Source organism: Rhipicephalus microplus, chromosome 3 (assembly GCF_043290135.1).
Source record: "Rhipicephalus microplus isolate Deutch F79 chromosome 3, USDA_Rmic, whole genome shotgun sequence".
In the NCBI taxonomy this organism is placed as follows: domain Eukaryota; kingdom Metazoa; phylum Arthropoda; class Arachnida; order Ixodida; family Ixodidae; genus Rhipicephalus; species Rhipicephalus microplus.
The window spans coordinates 169,605,241-169,624,085 of record NC_134702.1 but is presented as its reverse complement, the minus strand read 5'-3'; the positions used below and the strand labels follow the sequence as shown (position 1 = coordinate 169,624,085).

The 18,845-nt window shown below is 42.8% G+C and overlaps 36 non-coding genes across 36 annotated transcripts; all 36 read right to left on the bottom strand.

The window, feature by feature from the left end:
- Positions 1-337: 337 nt before the first annotated feature.
- On the bottom strand, positions 338-409 carry TRNAA-UGC (transfer RNA alanine (anticodon UGC)). The gene has a single exon. It is a non-coding gene; the product is annotated as a tRNA-Ala (tRNA).
- A 275-nt stretch (positions 410-684) lies between these two features.
- Positions 685-756, bottom strand: TRNAA-UGC (transfer RNA alanine (anticodon UGC)). The gene has a single exon. It is a non-coding gene; the product is annotated as a tRNA-Ala (tRNA).
- Positions 757-1,373: 617 nt separating this feature from the next.
- TRNAA-UGC (transfer RNA alanine (anticodon UGC)) lies at positions 1,374-1,445 on the bottom strand. Its single transcript has one exon. It is a non-coding gene; the product is annotated as a tRNA-Ala (tRNA).
- A 274-nt stretch (positions 1,446-1,719) lies between these two features.
- TRNAA-UGC (transfer RNA alanine (anticodon UGC)) lies at positions 1,720-1,791 on the bottom strand. Its single transcript has one exon. It is a non-coding gene; the product is annotated as a tRNA-Ala (tRNA).
- A 620-nt stretch (positions 1,792-2,411) lies between these two features.
- TRNAA-CGC (transfer RNA alanine (anticodon CGC)) lies at positions 2,412-2,483 on the bottom strand. The gene has a single exon. It is a non-coding gene; the product is annotated as a tRNA-Ala (tRNA).
- A 274-nt stretch (positions 2,484-2,757) lies between these two features.
- Positions 2,758-2,829, bottom strand: TRNAA-CGC (transfer RNA alanine (anticodon CGC)). The gene has a single exon. It is a non-coding gene; the product is annotated as a tRNA-Ala (tRNA).
- A 274-nt stretch (positions 2,830-3,103) lies between these two features.
- Positions 3,104-3,175, bottom strand: TRNAA-UGC (transfer RNA alanine (anticodon UGC)). The gene has a single exon. It is a non-coding gene; the product is annotated as a tRNA-Ala (tRNA).
- Positions 3,176-4,741: 1,566 nt separating this feature from the next.
- Positions 4,742-4,813, bottom strand: TRNAA-UGC (transfer RNA alanine (anticodon UGC)). Its single transcript has one exon. It is a non-coding gene; the product is annotated as a tRNA-Ala (tRNA).
- A 273-nt stretch (positions 4,814-5,086) lies between these two features.
- TRNAA-UGC (transfer RNA alanine (anticodon UGC)) lies at positions 5,087-5,158 on the bottom strand. The gene has a single exon. It is a non-coding gene; the product is annotated as a tRNA-Ala (tRNA).
- Positions 5,159-5,432: 274 nt separating this feature from the next.
- Positions 5,433-5,504, bottom strand: TRNAA-UGC (transfer RNA alanine (anticodon UGC)). The gene has a single exon. It is a non-coding gene; the product is annotated as a tRNA-Ala (tRNA).
- A 1,312-nt stretch (positions 5,505-6,816) lies between these two features.
- Positions 6,817-6,888, bottom strand: TRNAA-UGC (transfer RNA alanine (anticodon UGC)). Its single transcript has one exon. It is a non-coding gene; the product is annotated as a tRNA-Ala (tRNA).
- Positions 6,889-7,162: 274 nt separating this feature from the next.
- TRNAA-UGC (transfer RNA alanine (anticodon UGC)) lies at positions 7,163-7,234 on the bottom strand. Its single transcript has one exon. It is a non-coding gene; the product is annotated as a tRNA-Ala (tRNA).
- A 273-nt stretch (positions 7,235-7,507) lies between these two features.
- Positions 7,508-7,579, bottom strand: TRNAA-UGC (transfer RNA alanine (anticodon UGC)). Its single transcript has one exon. It is a non-coding gene; the product is annotated as a tRNA-Ala (tRNA).
- A 622-nt stretch (positions 7,580-8,201) lies between these two features.
- TRNAA-UGC (transfer RNA alanine (anticodon UGC)) lies at positions 8,202-8,273 on the bottom strand. The gene has a single exon. It is a non-coding gene; the product is annotated as a tRNA-Ala (tRNA).
- A 275-nt stretch (positions 8,274-8,548) lies between these two features.
- Positions 8,549-8,620, bottom strand: TRNAA-UGC (transfer RNA alanine (anticodon UGC)). The gene has a single exon. It is a non-coding gene; the product is annotated as a tRNA-Ala (tRNA).
- A 1,312-nt stretch (positions 8,621-9,932) lies between these two features.
- On the bottom strand, positions 9,933-10,004 carry TRNAA-UGC (transfer RNA alanine (anticodon UGC)). The gene has a single exon. It is a non-coding gene; the product is annotated as a tRNA-Ala (tRNA).
- A 274-nt stretch (positions 10,005-10,278) lies between these two features.
- On the bottom strand, positions 10,279-10,350 carry TRNAA-UGC (transfer RNA alanine (anticodon UGC)). The gene has a single exon. It is a non-coding gene; the product is annotated as a tRNA-Ala (tRNA).
- A 273-nt stretch (positions 10,351-10,623) lies between these two features.
- Positions 10,624-10,695, bottom strand: TRNAA-UGC (transfer RNA alanine (anticodon UGC)). Its single transcript has one exon. It is a non-coding gene; the product is annotated as a tRNA-Ala (tRNA).
- Positions 10,696-11,317: 622 nt separating this feature from the next.
- On the bottom strand, positions 11,318-11,389 carry TRNAA-UGC (transfer RNA alanine (anticodon UGC)). The gene has a single exon. It is a non-coding gene; the product is annotated as a tRNA-Ala (tRNA).
- Positions 11,390-11,664: 275 nt separating this feature from the next.
- Positions 11,665-11,736, bottom strand: TRNAA-UGC (transfer RNA alanine (anticodon UGC)). Its single transcript has one exon. It is a non-coding gene; the product is annotated as a tRNA-Ala (tRNA).
- A 274-nt stretch (positions 11,737-12,010) lies between these two features.
- On the bottom strand, positions 12,011-12,082 carry TRNAA-UGC (transfer RNA alanine (anticodon UGC)). Its single transcript has one exon. It is a non-coding gene; the product is annotated as a tRNA-Ala (tRNA).
- A 273-nt stretch (positions 12,083-12,355) lies between these two features.
- TRNAA-UGC (transfer RNA alanine (anticodon UGC)) lies at positions 12,356-12,427 on the bottom strand. Its single transcript has one exon. It is a non-coding gene; the product is annotated as a tRNA-Ala (tRNA).
- Positions 12,428-13,043: 616 nt separating this feature from the next.
- On the bottom strand, positions 13,044-13,115 carry TRNAA-UGC (transfer RNA alanine (anticodon UGC)). The gene has a single exon. It is a non-coding gene; the product is annotated as a tRNA-Ala (tRNA).
- Positions 13,116-13,390: 275 nt separating this feature from the next.
- TRNAA-UGC (transfer RNA alanine (anticodon UGC)) lies at positions 13,391-13,462 on the bottom strand. Its single transcript has one exon. It is a non-coding gene; the product is annotated as a tRNA-Ala (tRNA).
- Positions 13,463-13,732: 270 nt separating this feature from the next.
- Positions 13,733-13,804, bottom strand: TRNAA-CGC (transfer RNA alanine (anticodon CGC)). Its single transcript has one exon. It is a non-coding gene; the product is annotated as a tRNA-Ala (tRNA).
- A 274-nt stretch (positions 13,805-14,078) lies between these two features.
- On the bottom strand, positions 14,079-14,150 carry TRNAA-UGC (transfer RNA alanine (anticodon UGC)). The gene has a single exon. It is a non-coding gene; the product is annotated as a tRNA-Ala (tRNA).
- Positions 14,151-14,424: 274 nt separating this feature from the next.
- Positions 14,425-14,496, bottom strand: TRNAA-UGC (transfer RNA alanine (anticodon UGC)). The gene has a single exon. It is a non-coding gene; the product is annotated as a tRNA-Ala (tRNA).
- Positions 14,497-14,770: 274 nt separating this feature from the next.
- Positions 14,771-14,842, bottom strand: TRNAA-UGC (transfer RNA alanine (anticodon UGC)). The gene has a single exon. It is a non-coding gene; the product is annotated as a tRNA-Ala (tRNA).
- Positions 14,843-15,115: 273 nt separating this feature from the next.
- TRNAA-UGC (transfer RNA alanine (anticodon UGC)) lies at positions 15,116-15,187 on the bottom strand. Its single transcript has one exon. It is a non-coding gene; the product is annotated as a tRNA-Ala (tRNA).
- Positions 15,188-15,803: 616 nt separating this feature from the next.
- Positions 15,804-15,875, bottom strand: TRNAA-UGC (transfer RNA alanine (anticodon UGC)). Its single transcript has one exon. It is a non-coding gene; the product is annotated as a tRNA-Ala (tRNA).
- A 275-nt stretch (positions 15,876-16,150) lies between these two features.
- Positions 16,151-16,222, bottom strand: TRNAA-UGC (transfer RNA alanine (anticodon UGC)). The gene has a single exon. It is a non-coding gene; the product is annotated as a tRNA-Ala (tRNA).
- Positions 16,223-16,492: 270 nt separating this feature from the next.
- On the bottom strand, positions 16,493-16,564 carry TRNAA-CGC (transfer RNA alanine (anticodon CGC)). Its single transcript has one exon. It is a non-coding gene; the product is annotated as a tRNA-Ala (tRNA).
- Positions 16,565-16,838: 274 nt separating this feature from the next.
- Positions 16,839-16,910, bottom strand: TRNAA-UGC (transfer RNA alanine (anticodon UGC)). The gene has a single exon. It is a non-coding gene; the product is annotated as a tRNA-Ala (tRNA).
- A 621-nt stretch (positions 16,911-17,531) lies between these two features.
- TRNAA-UGC (transfer RNA alanine (anticodon UGC)) lies at positions 17,532-17,603 on the bottom strand. The gene has a single exon. It is a non-coding gene; the product is annotated as a tRNA-Ala (tRNA).
- A 275-nt stretch (positions 17,604-17,878) lies between these two features.
- On the bottom strand, positions 17,879-17,950 carry TRNAA-UGC (transfer RNA alanine (anticodon UGC)). Its single transcript has one exon. It is a non-coding gene; the product is annotated as a tRNA-Ala (tRNA).
- A 274-nt stretch (positions 17,951-18,224) lies between these two features.
- TRNAA-UGC (transfer RNA alanine (anticodon UGC)) lies at positions 18,225-18,296 on the bottom strand. The gene has a single exon. It is a non-coding gene; the product is annotated as a tRNA-Ala (tRNA).
- Positions 18,297-18,845: the final 549 nt, after the last annotated feature.

Below are 18,845 nucleotides of genomic sequence, written 5' to 3'. Positions count from 1 at the left end.
CGGGGTCTGAACCCAGGACAACTCACAAGCAAAGCGAGCGCTCTACCACTGAGCTACACCCCCGTTACATCTGGAGCACTCATTAACGAGTTTCTTGGTGCTCATCAGCTTGTTCAAACAATAAAATAACCAATTAGTTGAAATAAACAAAATCGTCTCGTCATTGCTGCCTGATACAGTTTTTTCATCATTGAGAAAAGCCGCTTATCTCTATAGTGAAAGAAAATGGCAGCGCTGTTCGATGAAATGTATTTCATGATATGCGCACCGGTAACTCGTGATGCCGTAGTATTACAACAGGCAATAAAAAAAGATACCGCTAAAGTCGAGAGCGCTTTGGAGGTGCCGGGGATGAAACCCGGGACTTCTCACATGCAAAGCGAGCGCTCTACCACTGAGCTACACCCCCGTCACATCTGGAGCACTGATTAAAGAGTTTCTTGGTGCTCATCAACTTGTTCAAACAATAAAATAATCAATTAGTTAAAATAAACAAAATCGTCTCGTCATTGCTGCCTGATACAGTTTTTTTCATCATTGAGGAAAGCCGCTTATCTCTATAGTGAAAGAAAATGGCAGCGCTGTTCGATGAAATGTATTTCATGATATGCGCACCGGTAACTCGTGATGCCGTAGTATTGCAACAGGCAATAAAAAAAGATACCGCTAAAGTCGAGAGCGCTTTGGAGGTGCCGGAGATGGAACCCGGGACTTCTCACGTGCAAAGCGAGCGCTCTACCACTGAGCTACACCCCCGTTATATCTGGAGAACTGACTAACGAGTTTCATGGTGCTCATCAGCTTGTTCAAACAATAAAATAATCAATTGGTTGAAATAAACAAAATCGTCTCGTCATTGCTGCCTGATACAGTTTTTTCATCATTGAGGAAAGCCGCTTATCTCTATAGTCAAAGAAAATGGCAGCATGTTCGATGAAATGTATTTCATGATATGCGCCACGGTAACTCATGGTGCCGTAGTAATACAATAGGCAATAAAAAAGATACCGCTAAAGTTGAGAGCGCTTTGGTGGTGCCGGGGATTGAACCCGAGACTTCTAAAATGCAAAGCGAGTGCTCTACCACTGAGCTACACCCCCGTTACATCTGGAGCGCTCATTAACGAGTTTCTTGGTGCTCATCAGCTTGTTCTAACAATAAAATAATTCAATAGTTGAAATAAACAAAATCATCTCGTCATTGCTGCCTGATACAGTTTTTTCATCATTGAGGAAAGCTGCATATTACTATAGTCAAAGAAAATGGCAGCGCTGTTCGATGAAATGTATTTCATGATATGCGCACCGGTAACTCATGGTGCCGTAGTAATACAACAGGCAATGAAAAAGATACCGCTAAAGTCGAGAGCGCTTTGCAGGTGCCGGGGATTGAACCCGAGACTTCTCCCATGCAAAGCGAGCGCTCTACCACTGAGCTACACCCCCGTTACATCTGGGGCACTCATTAAAGCGTTTCTTGGTGCTCATCAGCTTGTTCTAACAATAAAATAATTCAATAGTTAAAATAAACAAAATCATCTCGTCATAGCTGCTTGATACAGTTTTTTCCTCATTGAGGAAAGCTGCATATTTCTATAGTCAAAGAAACTGGCAGCGCAGTTCGATGAATTGTATTTCATGATATGCGCACCGGTAACTCGTGATGCCGTAGTATTACAACAGGCAATAAAAAAAGATACCGCTAAAGTCGAGAGCGCTTTGGAGGTGCCGGGGATATAACCCGGGACTTCTCACATGCAAAGCGAGCGCTCTACCACTGAGCTACACCCCCGTTACATCTGGAGCACTCATTAACGAGTTTCTTGGTGCTCATCAGCTTGTTCAAACAATAAAATAATCAATTAGTTGAAATATACAAAATCGTCTCGTCATTGCTGCATGATACAGTTTTTTTATCAATGAGGAAAGCTGCATATTTCTATAGTCAAAGAAACTGGCAGCGCTGTTCGATGAATTGTATTTCATGATATGCGCACCGGTAACTCGTGATGCCGTAGTATTACAACAGGCAATAAAAAAAGATACCGCTAAAGTCGAGAGCGCTTTCGAGGTGCCGGGGTCTGAACCCAGGACTACTCACAAGCAAAGCGAGCGCTCTACCACTGAGCTAAACCCCCGTTACATCTGGAGCACTCATTAACGAGTTTCTTGGTGCTCATCAGCTTGTTCAAACAATAAAATAATCAATTAGTTGAAATAAACAAAATCGTCTCGTCATTGCTACCTAATACTGTTTTTTCATCATTGAGAAAAGCCCCTTATCTCTATAGTGAAAGAAAATGGCAGCGCTGTTCGATGAAATGTATTTCATGATATGCGCACCGGTAACTCGTGATGCCGTAGTATTACAACAGGCAATAAAAAAAGATACCGCTAAAGTCGAGAGCGCTTTGGAGGTGCCGGGGATGGAACCCGGGACTTCTCACATGCGAAGCGAGCGCTCTACCACTGAGCTACACCCCCGTTACATCTGGAGCCCTCATTAACGAGTTTCTTGGTGCTCATCAGCTTGTTCAAACAATAAAATAATCAATTAGTTGAAATAAACAAAATCGTCTCGTCATTGCTACCTAATACTGTTTTTTCATCATTGAGAAAAGCCCCTTATCTCTATAGTGAAAGAAAATGGCAGCGCTGTTCGATGAAATGTATTTCATGATATGCGCACCGGTAACTCGTGATGCCGTAGTATTACAACAGGCAATAAAAAAAGATACCGCTAAAGTCGAGAGCGCTTTGGAGGTGCCGGGGATGGAACCCGGGACTTCTCACATGCGAAGCGAGCGCTCTACCACTGAGCTAAACCCCCGTTACATCTGGAGCACTCATTAACGAGTTTCTTGGTGCTCATCAGCTTGTTCAAACAATAAAATAATCAATTAGTTGAAATAAACAAAATCGTCTCGTCATTGCTACCTAATACTGTTTTTTCATCATTGAGAAAAGCCCCTTATCTCTATAGTGAAAGAAAATGGCAGCGCTGTTCGATGAAATGTATTTCATGATATGCGCACCGGTAACTCGTGATGCCGTAGTATTACAACAGGCAATAAAAAAAGATACCGCTAAAGTCGAGAGCGCTTTGGAGGTGCCGGGGATGGAACCCGGGACTTCTCACATGCAAAGCGAACGCTCTACCACTGAGCTACACCCCCGTTACATCTGGAGCACTGATTAATGAGTTTCTTGGTGCTCATCAGCTTGTTCAAACAATAAAATAATCAATTAGTTGAAATAAACAAAATCGTCTCGTCATTGCTGCCTGATACAGTTTTTTTCATCATTGAGGAAAGCCGCTTATCTCTATAGTGAAAGAAAATGGCAGCGCTGTTCGATGAAATGTATTTCATGATATGCGCACCGGTAACTCGTGATGCCGTAGCATTACAAGAGGCAATAAAAAAAGATACCGCTAAAGTCGAGAGCGCTTTCGAGGTGCCGGGGTCTGAACACAGGACAACTCACAAGCAAAGCGAGCGCTCTACCACTGAGCTACACCCCCATTACATCTGGAGCACTGATTAACGAGTTTCTTGGTGATCATCAGCTTGTTCAAACAATAAAATAATCAATTAGTTGAAATAAAAAATATCGTCTCGTCATTGCTGCCTGATACAGTTTTTTTCATCATTGAGGAAAGCCGCTTATCTCTATAGTGAAAGAAAAAGGCAGCGCTGTTCGATGAAATGTATTTCATGATATGCGCACCGGTAACTCGTGATGCCGTAGTATTACAACAGGCAATAAAAAAAGATGCTGCTAAAGTCGAGAGCGCTTTGGAGGTGCCGGGGATGAAATCCGGGACTTCTCACATGCAAAGCGAGCGCTCTACCACTGAGCTACACCCCCGTTACATCTGGAGCACTGATTAACGAGTTTCTTGGTGCTCATCAGCTTGTTCAAACAATAAAATAATCAATTAGTTGAAATAAACAAAATCGTCTCGTCATTGCTGCCTGATACAGTTTTTTTCATCATTGAGGAAAGCCGCTTATCTCTATAGTGAAAGAAAATGGCAGCGCTGTTCGATGAAATGTATTTCATGATATTCGCACCGGTAACTCGTGATGCCGTAGTATTGCAACAGGCAATAAAAAAAGATACCGCTAAAGTCGAGAGCGCTTTGGAGGTGCCGGGGATTGAACCTGAGACTTCTAAAATGCAAAGCGAGCGCTCTACCACTGAGCTACACCCCCGTTACATCTGGAGCGCTCATTAACGAGTTTCTTGGTGCTCATCAGCTTGTTCTAACAATAAAATAACTCAATAGTTGAAATAAACAAAATCATCTCGTCATTGCTGCCTGATACAGTTTTTTCCTCATTGATTGATTGATTTGTGGGGTTTAACGTCCCAAAACCACCATATGATTATGAGAGACGCCGTAGTGGAGGGCTCCGGAAATTTTGACCACCTGGGGTTCTTTAACGTGCACCCAAATCTGAGCACACGGGCCTCGACATTTCCGCCTCCATCGGAAATGCAGCCGCCGCAGCCGGGATTTGAACCCGCGACCTGCGGGTCAGCAGCCGAGTACCTTAGCCACTACACCACCGCGGCGGGGCTTTTTTCCTCATTGAGGAAAGCTGCATATTTCTAGTCAAAGAAACTGGCAGCGCTGTTCGATGAATTGTATTTCATGATATGCGCACCGGTAACTCAAGGTGCCGTAGTATTACAACAGGCAATAAAAAAAGATACCGCTAAAGTCGAGAGCGCTTTGGAGGTGCCGGGGATATAACCCGGGACATCTCACATGCAAAGCGAGCGCTCTACCACTGAGCTACACCCCCGTTACATATGGAACACTCATTAACGAGTTTCTTTGTGCTCATCAGCTTGTTCAAACAATAAAATAATCAATTAGTTGAAATAAACAAAATCGTCTCGTCATTGCTGCCTGATACAGTTTTTTCATCATTGAGGAAAGCTGCATATTTCTATAGTCAAAGAAAATGGCAGCGCTGTTCGATGAAATGTATTTCATGATATGCGCACCGGTAACTCATGGTGCCGTAGTATTACAATAGGCAATATAAAAGATACCGCTAAAGTTGAGAGCGCTTTGGTGGTGCCGGGGATGGAACCCGGGACTTCTCACATGCATAGCGAGCGCTCTACCACTGAGCTACACCCCCGTTACATCTGGAACACTCATTAACGAGTTTCTTGGTGCTCATCAGCTTGTTCAAACAATAAAATAATCAATTAGTTGAAATAAACAAAATCGTCTCGTCATTGCTGCCTGATACAGTTTTTTCATCATTGAGGAAAGCTGCATATTTCTATAGTCAAAGAAAATGGCAGCGCTGTTCGATGAAATGTATTTCATGATATACGCACCGGTAAATCGTGGTGCCGTAGTATTACAACAGGCAATAAAAAAAGATACCGCTAAATTCGAGAGCGCTTTGGAGGTGCCGGGGATTGAACCCGAGGCTTCTCACATGCAAAGCGAGCGCTCTACCACTGAGCTACACCCCCGTTACATCTGGAGCACTCTTTAACGAGTTTCTTGGTGCTCATCAGCTTGTTCTAACAAAATAATTCAATAGTTGAAATAAACAAAATCATCTCGTCATTGCTGCCTGATACAGTTTTTTCACCATTGAGGAAAGCTGCTTATCTCTATAGTCAAAGAAAATGGCAGCGCTGTTCGATGAAATGTATTTCATGATATGCGTACCGGTAACTCGTGATGCCGTAGCATTACAACAGGCAATAAAAAAAGATACCGCTAAAGTCGAGAGCGCTTTCGAGGTGCCGGTGTCTGAACGCAGGACAACTCACAAGCAAAGCGAGCGCTCTACCACTGAGCTACACCCCCGTTACATCTGGAGCACTGATTAACGAGTTTCTTGGTGCTCATCAGCTTGTTCAAACAATAAAATAATCAATTAGTTGAAATAAACAAAATCGTCTCGTCACTGCTGCCTGATACAGTTTTTTTCATCATTGAGGAAAGCCGCTTATCTCTATAGTGAAAGAAAATTGCAGCGCTGTTCGATGAAATGTATTTCATGATATGCGCACCGGTAACTCGTGATGCCGTAGTATTACAACAGGCAATAAAAAAAGATACCGCTAAAGTCGAGAGCGCTTTCGAGGTGCCGGGGTCTGAACCCAGGACAACTCACAAGCAAAGCGAGCGCTCTACCACTGAGCTACACCCCCGTTACATCTGGAGCACTCATTAACGAGTTTCTTGGTGCTCATCAGCTTGTTCAAACAATAAAATAATCAATTAGTTGAAATAAACAAAATCGTCTCGTCATTGCTGCTTGATACAGTTTTTTTCATCATTGAGGAAAGCCGCTTATCTCTATAGTGAAAGAAAATGGCAGCGCTGTTCGATGAAATGTATTTCATGATATGCGCACCGGTAACTCGTGGTGCCGTAGTATTACAACAGGCAATAAAAAAAGATACCGCTAAAGTCGAGAGCGCTTTCGAGGTGCCGGGGTCTGAACACAGGACTACTCACAAGCAAAGCGAGCGCTCTACCACTGAGCTACACCCCCATTACATCTGGAGCACTGATTAACGAGTTTCTTGGTGATCATCAGCTTGTTCAAACAATAAAATAATCAATTAGTTGAAATAAACAAAATCGTCTCGTCATTGCTGCCTGATACAGTTTTTTTCATCATTGAGGAAAGCCGCTTATCTCTATAGTGAAAGAAAATGGCAGCGCTGTTCGATGAAATGTATTTCATGATATGCGCACCGGTAACTCGTGATGCCGTAGTATTACAACAGGCATTAAAAAAAGATACCGCTAAAGTCGAGAGCGCTTTGGAGGTGCCGGGGATGGAACCCGGGACTTCTCACATGCAAAGCGAGCGCTCTACCACTGAGCTACACCCCCGTTACATCTGGAACACTCATTAACGAGTTTCTTGGTGCTCATCAGCTTGTTCAAACAATAAAATAATCAATTAGTTGAAATAAACAAAATCGTCTCGTCATTGCTGCCTGATACAGTTTTTTCATCATTGAGAAAAGCTGCATATTTCTATAGTCAAAGAAAATGGCAGCGCTGTTCGATGAAATGTATTTCATGATATACGCACCGGTAACTCGTGGTGCCGTAGTATTACAACAGGCAATAAAAAAAGATACCGCTAAATTCGAGAGCGCTTTGGAGGTGCCGGGGATTGAACCCGGGACTTCTCACGTGCAAAGCGAGTGCTCTACCACTGAGCTACACCCCCGTTACATATGGAACACTCATTAACGAGTTTCTTTGTGCTCATCAGCTTGTTCAAACAATAAAATAATCAATTAGATGAAATAAACAAAATCGTCTCGTCATTGCTGCCTGATACAGTTTTTTCATCATTGAGGAAAGCTGCATATTTCTATAGTCAAAAAAATGGCAGCGCTGTTCGATGAATTGTATTTCATGATATGCGCACCGGTAACTGAAGGTGCCGTAGTATTACAACAGGCAATAAAAAAAGGTACCGCTAAAGTCGAGAGCGCTTTGGAGGTGCCGGGGATATAACCCGGGACTTCTCACATGCAAAGCGAGCGCTCTACCACTGAGCTACACCCCCGTTACATATGGAACACTCATTAACGAGTTTCTTTGTGCTCATCAGCTTGTTCAAACAATAAAATAATCAATTAGTTGAAATAAACAAAATTGTCTCGTCATTGCTGCCTGATACAGTTTTTTTCATCATTGAGGAAAGCCGCTTATCTCTATAGTGAAAGAAAATGGCAGCGCTGTTCGATGAAATGTATTTCATGATATGCGCACCGGTAACTCGTGGTGCCGTAGTATTACAACAGGCAATAAAAAAAGATACCACTAAAGTCGAAAGCGCTTTTGAGGTGCCGGGGTCTGAACCCAGGACTACTCACAAGCAAAGCGAGCGCTCTACCACTGAGCTACACCCCCATTACATCTGGAGCACTGATTAACGAGTTTCTTGGTGATCATCAGCTTGTTCAAACAATAAAATAATCAATTAGTTGAAATAAACAAAATCGTCTCGTCATTGCTGCCTGATACAGTTTTTTTCATCATTGAGGAAAGCCGCTTATCTCTATAGTGAAAGAAAATGGCAGCGCTGTTCGATGAAATGTATTTCATGATATGCGCACCGGTAACTCGTGATGCCGTAGTATTACAACAGGCAATAAAAAAAGATACCGCTAAAGTCGAGAGCGCTTTGGAGGTGCCGGGGATGAAACCCGGGACTTCTCACATGCAAAGCGAGCGCTCTACCACTGAGCTACACCCCCGTTACATCTGGAGCACTGATTAACGAGTTTTTTGGGGCTCATCAGCTTGTTCAAACAATAAAATAATCAATTAGTTGAAATAAACAAAATCGTCTCGTCATTGCTGCCTGATACAGTTTTTTTCATCATTGAGGAAAGCCGCTTATCTCTATAGTGAAAGAAAATGGCAGCGCTGTTCGATGAAATGTATTTCATGATATGCGCACCGGTAACTCGTGATGCCGTAGTATTGCAACAGGCAATAAAAAAAGATACCCCTAAAGTCGAGAGCGCTTTGGAGGTGCCGGGGATTGAACCCGAGGCTTCTCACATGCAAAGCGAGCGCTCTACCACTGAGCTACACCCCCGTTACATCTGGAGCACTCTTTAACGAGTTTCTTGGTGCTCATCAGCTTGTTCTAACAAAATAATTCAATAGTTGAAATAAACAAAATCATCTCGTCATTGCTGCCTGATACAGTTTTTTCACCATTGAGGAAAGCTGCTTATCTCTATAGTCAAAGAAAATGGCAGCGCTGTTCGATGAAATGTATTTCATGATATGCGTACCGGTAACTCGTGATGCCGTAGCATTACAACAGGCAATAAAAAAAGATACCGCTAAAGTCGAGAGCGCTTTCGAGGTGCCGGGGTCTGAACCCAGGACAACTCACAAGCAAAGCGAGCGCTCTACCACTGAGCTACACCCCCGTTACATCTGGAGCACTGATTAACGAGTTTCTTGGTGCTCATCAGCTTGTTCAAACAATAAAATAATCAATTAGTTGAAATAAACAAAATCGTCTCGTCATTGCTGCCTGATACAGTTTTTTTCATCATTGAGGAAAGCCGCTTATCTCTATAGTGAAAGAAAATTGCAGCGCTGTTCGATGAAATGCATTTCATGATATGCGCACCGGTAACTCGTGATGCCGTAGTATTACAACAGGCAATAAAAAAAGATACCGCTAAAGTCGAGAGCGCTTTCGAGGTGCCGGGGTCTGAACCCAGGACAACTCACAAGCAAAGCGAGCGCTCTACCACTGAGCTACACCCCCGTTACATCTGGAGCACTCATTAACGAGTTTCTTGGTGCTCATCAGCTTGTTCAAACAATAAAATAATCAATTAGTTGAAATAAACAAAATCGTCTCGTCATTGCTGCCTGATACAGTTTTTTTCATCATTGAGGAAAGCCGCTTATTTCTATAGTGAAAGAAAATGGCAGCGCTGTTCGATGAAATGTATTTCATGATATGCGCACCGGTAACTCGTGGTGCCGTAGTATTACAACAGGCAATAAAAAAAGATACCGCTAAAGTCGAGAGCGCTTTCGAGGTGCCGGGGTCTGAACCCAGGACTACTCACAAGCAAAGCGAGCGCTCTACCACTGAGCTACACCCCCATTACATCTGGAGCACTGATTAACGAGTTTCTTGGTGATCATCAGCTTGTTCAAACAATAAAATAATCAATTAGTTGAAATAAACAAAATCGTCTCGTCATTGCTGCCTGATACAGTTTTTTTCATCATTGAGGAAAGCCGCTTATTTCTATAGTGAAAGAAAATGGCAGCGCTGTTCGATGAAATGTATTTCATGATATGCGCACCGGTAACTCGTGATGCCGTAGTATTACAACAGGCATTAAAAAAAGATACCGCTAAAGTCGAGAGCGCTTTGGAGGTGCCGGGGATGGAACCCTGGACTTCTCACATGCAAAGCGAGCGCTCTACCACTGAGCTACACCCCCGTTACATCTGGAACACTCATTAACGAGTTTCTTGGTGCTCATCAGCTTGTTCAAACAATAAAATAATCAATTAGTTGAAATAAACAAAATCGTCTCGTCATTGCTGCCTGATACAGTTTTTTCATCATTGAGAAAAGCTGCATATTTCTATAGTCAAAGAAAATGGCAGCGCTGTTCGATGAAATGTATTTCATGATATACGCACCGGTAACTCGTGGTGCCGTAGTATTACAACAGGCAATAAAAAAAGATACCGCTAAATTCGAGAGCGCTTTGGAGGTGCCGGGGATTGAACCCGGGACTTCTCACGTGCAAAGCGAGTGCTCTACCACTGAGCTACACCCCCGTTACATATGGAACACTCATTATGGAGTTTCTTTGTGCTCATCAGCTTGTTCAAACAATAAAATAATCAATTAGTTGAAATAAACAAAATCGTCTCGTCATTGCTGCCTGATACAGTTTTTTCATCATTGAGGAAAGCTGCATATTTCTATAGTAAAAAAAATGGCAGCGCTGTTCGATGAATTGTATTTCATGATATGCGCACCGGTAACTGAAGGTGCCGTAGTATTACAACAGGCAATAAAAAAAGGTACCGCTAAAGTCGAGAGCGCTTTGGAGGTGCCGGGGATATAACCCGGGACTTCTCACATGCAAAGCGAGCGCTCTACCACTGAGCTACACCCCCGTTACATATGGAACACTCATTAACGAGTTTCTTTGTGCTCATCAGCTTGTTCAAACAATAAAATAATCAATTAGTTGAAATAAACAAAATTGTCTCGTCATTGCTGCCTGATACAGTTTTTTTCATCATTGAGGAAAGCCGCTTATCTCTATAGTGAAAGAAAATGGCAGCGCTGTTCGATGAAATGTATTTCATGATATGCGCACCGGTAACTCGTGGTGCCGTAGTATTACAACAGGCAATAAAAAAAGATACCACTAAAGTCGAGAGCGCTTTCGAGGTGCCGGGGTCTGAACCCAGGACTACTCACAAGCAAAGCGAGCGCTCTACCACTGAGCTACACCCCCATTACATCTGGAGCACTGATTAACGAGTTTCTTGGTGATCATCAGCTTGTTCAAACAATAAAATAATCAATTAGTTGAAATAAACAAAATCGTCTCGTCATTGCTGCCTGATACAGTTTTTTTCATCATTGAGGAAAGCCGCTTATCTCTATAGTGAAAGAAAATGGCAGCGCTGTTCGATGAAATGTATTTCATGATATGCGCACCGGTAACTCGTGATGCCGTAGTATTACAACAGGCAATAAAAAAAGATACCGCTAAAGTCGAGAGCGCTTTGGAGGTGCCGGGGATGAAACCCGGGACTTCTCACATGCAAAGCGAGCGCTCTACCACTGAGCTACACCCCCGTTACTACTGGAGCACTGATTAACGAGTTTTTTGGGGCTCATCAGCTTGTTCAAACAATAAAATAATCAATTAGTTGAAATAAACAAAATCGTCTCGTCATTGCTGCCTGATACAGTTTTTTTCATCATTGAGGAAAGCCGCTTATCTCTATAGTGAAAGAAAATGGCAGCGCTGTTCGATGAAATGTATTTCATGATATGCGCACCGGTAACTCGTGATGCCGTAGTATTGCAACAGGCAATAAAAAAAGATACCGCTAAAGTCGAGAGCGCTTTGGAGGTGCCGGGGATGGAACGCGGGACTTCTCACGTGCAAAGCGAGCGCTCTACCACTGAGCTACACCCCCGTTACATATGGAACACTCATTAACGAGTTTCTTTGTGCTCATCAGCTTGTTCAAACAATAAAATAATCAATTAGTTGAAATAAACAAAATCGTCTCGTCATTGCTGCCTGATACAGTTTTTTCATCATTGAGGAAAGCTGCATATTTCTATAGTCAAAGAAAATGGCAGCGCTGTTTGAGGAATTGTATTTCATGATATGCGCACCGGTAACTCAAGGTGCCGTTGTATTACAACAGGCAATAAAAAAAGATACCGCTAAAGTCGAGAGCGCTTTGGAGGTGCCGGGGATATAACCCGGGACTTCTCACATGCAAAGCGAGCGCTCTACCACTGAGCTACACCCCCGTTACATATGGAACACTCATTAACGAGTTTCTTTGTGCTCATCAGCTTGTTCAAACAATAAAATAATCAATTAGTTGAAATAAACAAAATCGTCTCGTCATTGCTGCCTGATACAGTTTTTTCATCATTGAGGAAAGCTGCATATTTCTATAGTCAAAGAAAATGGCAGCGCTGTTCGATGAAATGTATTTCATGATATACGCACCGGTAACTCGTGGTGCCGTAGTATTACAATAGGCAATAAAAAAGATACCGCTAAAGTTGAGAGCGCTTTGGTGGTGCCGGGGATGGAACCCGAGGCTTCTCACATGCAAAGCGAGCGCTCTACCACTGAGCTACACCCCCGTTACATCTGGGGCACTCATTAAAGCGTTTCTTGGTGCTCATCAGCTTGTTCTAACAATAAAATAATTCTATAGTTAAAATAAACAAAATCATCTCGTCATTGCTGCCTGATACAGTTTTTTCCTCATTGAGGAAAGCTGCATATTTCTATAGTCAAAGAAACTGGCAGCGCTGTTCGATGAATTGTATTTCATGATATGCGCACCGGTAACTCAAGGTGCCGTAGTATTACAACAGGCAATAAAAAAAGATACCGCTAAATTCGAGAGCGCTTTGGAGGTGCCGGGGATTGAACCCGAGGCTTCTCATATGCAAAGCGAGCGCTCTACCACTCAGCTACACCCCCGTTACATCCGGAGCACTCTTTAACGAGTTTCTTGGTGCTCATCAGCTTGTTCTAACAAAATAATTCAATAGTTGAAATAAACAAAATCATCTCGTCATTGCTGCCTGATACAGTTTTTTCACCATTGAGGAAAGCTGCTTATCTCTATAGTCAAAGAAAATGGCAGCGCTGTTCGATGAAATGTATTTCATGATATGCGCACCGGTAACTCATGGTGCCGTAGTATTACAATAGGCAATAAAAAAGATACCGCTAATGTTGAGAGCGCTTTGGTGGTGCCGGGGATGGAACCCGGGACTTCTCACATGCAAAGCGAGCGCTCTACCACTGAGCTACACCCCCGTTACATCTGGAACACTCATTAACGAGTTTCTTGGTGCTCATCAGCTTGTTCAAACAATAAAATAATCAATTAGTTGAAATAAACAAAATCGTCTCGTCATTGCTGCCTGATACAGCTTTTTCATCATTGAGAAAAGCTGCATATTTCTATAGTCAAAGAAAATGGCAGCGCTGTTCGATGAAATGTATTTCATGATATACGCACCGGTAACTCGTGGTGCCGTTAGTATTACAACAGGCAATAAAAAAAGATACCGCTAAATTCGAGAGCGCTTTGGAGGTGCCGGGGATTGAACCCGAGGCTTCTCACATGCAAAGCGAGCGCTCTACCACTGAGCTACACCCCCGTTACATCTGGAGCACTCTTTAACGAGTTTCTTGGTGCTCATCAGCTTGTTCTAACAAAATAATTCAATAGTTGAAATAAACAAAATCATCTCGTCATTGCTGCCTGATACAGTTTTTTCACCATTGAGGAAAGCTGCTTATCTCTATAATCAAAGAAAATGCCAGTGCTGTTCGATGAAATGTATTTCATGATATGCGCACCGGTAACTCATGGTGCCGTAGTATTACAATAGGCAATAAAAAAGATACCGCTAAAGTCGAGAGCGCTTTGGAGGTGCCGGGGACGGAACCCGGGACTTCTCACATGCGAAGCGAGCGCTCTACCACTGAGCTACACCCCCGTTACATCTGGAGCACTGATTAACGAGTTTCTTGGTGCTCATCAGCTTGTTCAAACAATAAAATAATCAATTAGTTGAAATAAACAAAATCGTCTCGTCATTGCTGCCTGATACAGTTTTTTCATCATTGAGGAAAGCTGCATATTTCTATAGTCAAAGAAAATGGCAGCGCTGTTCGATGAATTGTATTTCATGATATGCGCACCGGTAACTGAAGGTGCCGTAGTATTACAACAGGCAATAAAAAAAGGTACCGCTAAAGTCGAGAGCGCTTTGGAGGTGCCGGGGATATAACCCGGGACTTCTCACATGCAAAGCGAGCGCTCTACCACTGAGCTACACCCCCGTTACATATGGAACACTCATTAACGAGTTTCTTTGTGCTCATCAGCTTGTTCAAACAATAAAATAATCAATTAGTTGAAATAAACAAAATTGTCTCGTCATTGCTGCCTGATACAGTTTTTTCATCATTGAGGAAAGCCGCTTATCTCTATAGTGAAAGAAAATGGCAGCGCTGTTCGATGAAATGTATTTCATGATATGCGCACCGGTAACTCGTGATGCCGTAGTATTGCAACAGGCAATAAAAAAAGATACCGCTAAAGTCGAGAGCGCTTTGGAGGTGCCGGGGATGGAACGCGGGACTTCTCACGTGCAAAGCGAGCGCTCTACCACTGAGCTACACCCCCGTTACATATGGAACACTCATTAACGAGTTTCTTTGTGCTCATCAGCTTGTTCAAACAATAAAATAATCAATTAGTTGAAATAAACAAAATCGTCTCGTCATTGCTGCCTGATACAGTTTTTTCATCATTGAGGAAAGCTGCATATTTCTATAGTCAAAGAAAATGGCAGCGCTGTTTGAGGAATTGTATTTCATGATATGCGCACCGGTAACTCAAGGTGCCGTTGTATTACAACAGGCAATAAAAAAAGATACCGCTAAAGTCGAGAGCGCTTTGGAGGTGCCGGGGATATAACCCGGGACTTCTCACATGCAAAGCGAGCGCTCTACCACTGAGCTACACCCCCGTTACATATGGAACACTCATTAACGAGTTTCTTTGTGCTCATCAGCTTGTTCAAACAATAAAATAATCAATTAGTTGAAATAAACAAAATCGTCTCGTCATTGCTGCCTGATACAGTTTTTTCATCATTGAGGAAAGCTGCATATTTCTATAGTCAAAGAAAATGGCAGCGCTGTTCGATGAAATGTATTTCATGATATACGCACCGGTAACTCGTGGTGCCGTAGTATTACAATAGGCAATAAAAAAGATACCGCTAAAGTTGAGAGCGCTTTGGTGGTGCCGGGGATGGAACCCGAGGCTTCTCACATGCAAAGCGAGCGCTCTACCACTGAGCTACACCCCCGTTACATCTGGGGCACTCATTAAAGCGTTTCTTGGTGCTCATCAGCTTGTTCTAACAATAAAATAATTCTATAGTTAAAATAAACAAAATCATCTCGTCATTGCTGCCTGATACAGTTTTTTCCTCATTGAGGAAAGCTGCATATTTCTATAGTCAAAGAAACTGGCAGCGCTGTTCGATGAATTGTATTTCATGATATGCGCACCGGTAACTCAAGGTGCCGTAGTATTACAACAGGCAATAAAAAAAGATACCGCTAAATTCGAGAGCGCTTTGGAGGTGCCGGGGATTGAACCCGAGGCTTCTCATATGCAAAGCGAGCGCTCTACCACTCAGCTACACCCCCGTTACATCCGGAGCACTCTTTAACGAGTTTCTTGGTGCTCATCAGCTTGTTCTAACAAAATAATTCAATAGTTGAAATAAACAAAATCATCTCGTCATTGCTGCCTGATACAGTTTTTTCACCATTGAGGAAAGCTGCTTATCTCTATAGTCAAAGAAAATGGCAGCGCTGTTCGATGAAATGTATTTCATGATATGCGCACCGGTAACTCATGGTGCCGTAGTATTACAATAGGCAATAAAAAAGATACCGCTAATGTTGAGAGCGCTTTGGTGGTGCCGGGGATGGAACCCGGGACTTCTCACATGCAAAGCGAGCGCTCTACCACTGAGCTACACCCCCGTTACATCTGGAACACTCATTAACGAGTTTCTTGGTGCTCATCAGCTTGTTCAAACAATAAAATAATCAATTAGTTGAAATAAACAAAATCGTCTCGTCATTGCTGCCTGATACAGCTTTTTCATCATTGAGAAAAGCTGCATATTTCTATAGTCAAAGAAAATGGCAGCGCTGTTCGATGAAATGTATTTCATGATATACGCACCGGTAACTCGTGGTGCCGTTAGTATTACAACAGGCAATAAAAAAAGATACCGCTAAATTCGAGAGCGCTTTGGAGGTGCCGGGGATTGAACCCGAGGCTTCTCACATGCAAAGCGAGCGCTCTACCACTGAGCTACACCCCCGTTACATCTGGAGCACTCTTTAACGAGTTTCTTGGTGCTCATCAGCTTGTTCTAACAAAATAATTCAATAGTTGAAATAAACAAAATCATCTCGTCATTGCTGCCTGATACAGTTTTTTCACCATTGAGGAAAGCTGCTTATCTCTATAATCAAAGAAAATGCCAGTGCTGTTCGATGAAATGTATTTCATGATATGCGCACCGGTAACTCATGGTGCCGTAGTATTACAATAGGCAATAAAAAAGATACCGCTAAAGTCGAGAGCGCTTTGGAGGTGCCGGGGACGGAACCCGGGACTTCTCACATGCGAAGCGAGCGCTCTACCACTGAGCTACACCCCCGTTACATCTGGAGCACTGATTAACGAGTTTCTTGGTGCTCATCAGCTTGTTCAAACAATAAAATAATCAATTAGTTGAAATAAACAAAATCGTCTCGTCATTGCTGCCTGATACAGTTTTTTCATCATTGAGGAAAGCTGCATATTTCTATAGTCAAAGAAAATGGCAGCGCTGTTCGATGAATTGTATTTCATGATATGCGCACCGGTAACTGAAGGTGCCGTAGTATTACAACAGGCAATAAAAAAAGGTACCGCTAAAGTCGAGAGCGCTTTGGAGGTGCCGGGGATATAACCCGGGACTTCTCACATGCAAAGCGAGCGCTCTACCACTGAGCTACACCCCCGTTACATATGGAACACTCATTAACGAGTTTCTTTGTGCTCATCAGCTTGTTCAAACAATAAAATAATCAATTAGTTGAAATAAACAAAATTGTCTCGTCATTGCTGCCTGATACAGTTTTTTCATCATTGAGGAAAGCCGCTTATCTCTATAGTGAAAGAAAATGGCAGCGCTGTTCGATGAAATGTATTTCATGATATGCGCACCGGTAACTCGTGGTGCCGTAGTATTACAACAGGCAATAAAAAAAGATACCGCTAAAGTCGAGAGCGCTTTCGAGGTGCCGGGGTCTGAACCCAGGACTACTCACAAGCAAAGCGAGCGCTCTACCACTGAGCTACACCCCCATTACATCTGGAGCACTGATTAACGAGTTTCTTGGTGATCATCAGCTTGTTCAAACAATAAAATAATCAATTAGTTGAAATAAACAAAATCGTCTCGTCATTGCTGCCTGATACAGTTTTTTTCATCATTGAGGAAAGCCGCTTATCTCTATAGTGAAAGAAAATGGCAGCGCTGTTCGATGAAATGTATTTCATGATATGCGCACCGGTAACTCGTGATGCCGTAGTATTACAACAGGCAATAAAAAAAGATACCGCTAAAGTCGAGAGCGCTTTGGAGGTGCCGGGGATGAAACCCGGGACTTCTCACATGCAAAGCGAGCGCTCTACCACTGAGCTACACCCCCGTTACATCTGGAGCACTGATTAACGAGTTTCTTGGGGCTCATCAGCTTGTTCAAACAATAAAATAATCAATTAGTTGAAATAAACAAAATCGTCTCGTCATTGCTGCCTGATACAGTTTTTTTCATCATTGAGGAAAGCCGCTTATCTCTATAGTGAAAGAAAATGGCAGCGCTGTTCGATGAAATGTATTTCATGATATGCGCACCGGTAACTCGTGATGCCGTAGTATTGCAACAGGCAATAAAAAAAGATACCGCTAAAGTCGAGAGCGCTTTGGAGGTGCCGGGGATGGAACCCGGGACTTCTCACGTGCAAAGCGAGCGCTCTACCACTGAGCTACACCCCCGTTACATATGGAACACTCATTAACGAGTTTCTTTGTGCTCATCAGCTTGTTCAAACAATAAAATAATCAATTAGTTGAAATAAACAAAATCGTCTCGTCATTGCTGCCTGATACAGTTTTTTCATCATTGAGAAAAGCTGCATATTTCTATAGTCAAAGAAAATGGCAGCGCTGTTCGATGAAATGTATTTCATGATATACGCACCGGTAACTCGTGGTGCCGTAGTATTACAACAGGCAATAAAAAAAGATACCGCTAAAGTTGAGAGCGCTTTGGTGGTGCCGGGGATGGAACCCGAGGCTTCTCACATGCAAAGCGAGCGCTCTACCACTGAGCTACACCCCCGTTACATCTGGGGCACTCATTAAAGCGTTTCTTGGTGCTCATCAGCTTGTTCTAACAATAAAATAATTCTATAGTTAAAATAAACAAAATCATCTCGTCATTGCTGCCTGATACAGTTTTTTCCTCATTGAGGAAAGCTGCATATTTCTATAGTCAAAGAAACTGGCAGCGCTGTTCGATGAATTGTATTTCATGATATGCGCACCGGTAACTCAAGGTGCCGTAGTATTACAACAGGCAATAAAAAAAGATACCGCTAAATTCGAGAGCGCTTTGGAGGTGCCGGGGATTGAACCCGAGGCTTCTCATATGCAAAGCGAGCGCTCTACCACTCAGCTACACCCCCGTTACATCTGGAGCACTCTTTAACGAGTTTCTTGGTGCTCATCAGCTTGTTCTAACAAAATAATTCAATAGTTGAAATAAACAAAATCATCTCGTCATTGCTGCCTGATACAGTTTTTTCACCATTGAGGAAAGCTGCTTATCTCTATAGTCAAAGAAAATGGCAGCGCTGTTCGATGAAATGTATTTCATGATATGCGCACC